Source organism: Seriola lalandi, unplaced genomic scaffold (genome assembly GCF_002814215.2).
Source record: "Seriola lalandi dorsalis isolate HSWRI2012SDOR001 ecotype SW California unplaced genomic scaffold, Sedor1 jcf7180002054583, whole genome shotgun sequence".
NCBI classification, from domain to species: Eukaryota; Metazoa; Chordata; class Actinopteri; order Carangiformes; family Carangidae; genus Seriola; species Seriola lalandi.
This window is the reverse complement of record NW_019525136.1, coordinates 1,099,665-1,102,414: the sequence shown is the minus strand read 5'-3', so window position 1 is coordinate 1,102,414 and position 2,750 is coordinate 1,099,665. Positions and strand designations below refer to the sequence as shown.

The 2,750-nt window shown below is 37.2% G+C and overlaps 1 protein-coding gene across 1 annotated transcript in view; it reads right to left on the bottom strand.

Annotated features, from left to right (window-relative positions):
• Positions 1 to 2,050, bottom strand: part of mims1b (mitochondrial inner membrane scaffold 1b) — a 5,783-nt gene extending 3,733 nt beyond the window's left edge. Inside the window, exon 1 of the mRNA XM_023418664.2 lies at positions 1,911 to 2,050. The gene's annotated coding sequence lies outside the window, so the exon portion shown is untranslated. The remainder of the gene's footprint in view (positions 1 to 1,910) is intronic.
• Between the last annotated feature and the right edge of the window lie 700 nt (positions 2,051 to 2,750).

Below are 2,750 nucleotides of genomic sequence, written 5' to 3'. Positions count from 1 at the left end.
TATATATATATTTTTTTTTTTTTTTTTTAAATCTAACCATAGCACTTCAGTAAAACTTCTGGAATTGTTCTACTATTTATTTACTTCTATTAACTTTGCTAAATAACTTGAACACTGCAGTTGATCAATTTCTCTTTCTCACAGGCAGTAAAACATATTAGAAATACCTGCAGTCTACTGTGTGTGCATAAATCAGAGTGATGACTGGGTTGGTACTCTGAACTTTGCATGACCTGACTGTATCTATGGAGTGCAAACATGGCAGCACTTCAAGTGCAGTTTAAAATTAAGGACTTAATGTGGTCAGTGTCTAAACAATGCGTAGTCTATCCTCAATGTTGACATATTCACTTTGTTTAAACAGATTTCAAATGTTTATTAATTTTATCAATTATGACATTACCTCTGATCATTCAGAAGCCTGTATGCAACTTTATATCCTTGGTTAGTAGTTCTCTGGTCACTCATAAATCTGGAAACTGGAGAGTCATCACCAGAACAGCATACACTCAGGTGGTAGTTTATTAGGTACACCTAGTGAAAACTGAAGGAGTCTAATAAAAGGGTACCGCATCATTTCCACCTTCATGTAGGTTATAATGTGCATTTTTACTGAAATTGTTATAGAAAGTTGTTAATTCACCTCTATGATAATTTTGAAGGATGTAGTTTGTGGTGCCTGAACTGTATTACATTATATAGAAAGGTGTTTCTGTTATTCTGCCTATCCTCACTGATATAAATGGGGTGGACAACACCAATCGGTATGACACAATACAATTCAACAGCAACGTAAACTGGCTCTCTGAAACACTTTCAACACAAACTGAACATTATAATCTTCATGAAGGTAAGATTTATTTCAGGACAGTTGTATTAGACTGCATTAGTTTTAGTCAGGTGTGTAATGAACTGCCAGCTGAATAGTATTTTTGACCAACAGTATTTCCTTTTTTTTTTTTTTATCTTTATCTATCTTTTTATTGTATTTTTATCCCCATGTTTTGCTTATTAACTTTAATGCACTGCCTTCATTGTCTTAATTATAATGTATTTGATCAATTCTTGCTACATGTATGTGTTACTATTATTCAGTGAAGTTAGCCTCTGTGTTATCTATGATAAACACTACTGAAACCACCAAACCAACAGTTTTACTGAGTAAAAACAGCCTTGACCTAAATTCCTTCATGCATAAGCTGTAACGTTATCTCCTTTTCATTCATTGATCACACGGGTTATATGGCAGATTGAAGGTCGTAAACATACCTTGTTTTATGATTGCACAAGCATAAGTGCGGCTCTTCCAGCAAAACAAGCGGGTGGGTCAGTTGCATGAAGTTCAATAATGTTAAAAAATTCCACTCAAATGACGTTTTAAAAGCTGTTGTAAACCCGCTGTTGCTAAAAAATACTGTGTGAAAGCCACACAGTAACACAGGAAGAAATTACATGCATCTTCAAAATAAAAGTACCCAGACAGACTGTAGGAAAAGCCGACAGTTGGAACTTGCCCCGGTTTATTTTAAAAGTTCAAACCGGAAGTCATAAGAATTCGTGTGCGCTTAACGCAGATATCTGTTTTGGGCTAGTTGACTTTGACCAGTTTTGTCTGAAGGACAGGAAGGCAACTTTTAGTTCCCACGTTTCTGGGACACGTACTAACGGCAGGCAAAGTGAGCTTTTATCCAATTAAAGCAGACGGTGTTCCTTCTTCAGACAGGGACTGGCTGACGGGTTTGCTAAGGCCAGACTATGAAGTGCTGCCAACTTCGGCTCCTGACGCATGACGTTAGCTAATTAGCCGTTAGCTGGCTGCACTGCTAACCCACAGACATGCAAGGGAAACAAGTACTCACCATATAAGTAAAACACACTAAAGCAGAGGACAGAAAGCAGACGACACTTACCGTGGAAGTTACGTTATGAGCTCAAGTGAAAATCGTACTCTTCATCCTTGAGGGCCACGCGAAGGCGTCCGGGCTAGGAGTCGTTCAAGGACCACATTTATCGCAGCAGCAACACGGACTGTGAGGAAAGCAGCATGTAACCCTTAACTGCGCAGAGAACCATGGGAAGTGTAGTTCACGGAAGTCCAGCTGTGAGCACGCCCCATAAGGTGGAAAGACATTCCTAACAAACAAGAAGTCCATGTCAGCAGTCAATTTATATTCTGAAATGTTTGTCGGAAGATGTCTGTCACTTAAATCATATATTTGTCTTTTTTTTATTCATGCATTTGTTCTTTTTTATTATCATTATTATTATCATTTAATCTTTTTTGTTACATTTTTATCTGTTTCATTTAAGAACTGATGTGTCTGATTGTTTGTAAATTTTCCAATTTAAATAAAGAGAAGAAAAGGAAATTCATCTCCCAGTACAATGGACATTAGCCTAATTCAACTCAGATTTTTAATTGTTTGAACTTTTATCAAACACACAAATGTCCCTAAAAGCATACAGGACAGTATGTGCATTATAACCATTCATACCACAGCACCATACAAGATGGTACATACCATGCTGCCCTATTTCTGCATTACTTTCCACCAGCAGAGGGTGGTCTGCTCTCATTCTTGAAGCCAGATGCTTCTCTTTATCTGGCCATGTACAGCAAGAAATGTAAAAATGTATGAAAACAGCAAGTCTGTCTCATCTCTGTTTAAAAAATAGGCCTATGTTTGGCTATGAATAGATTTTCCCAGTTGGGTCAATGTTGGGGTTTAGTCTAAAAATCCATCTTTGAT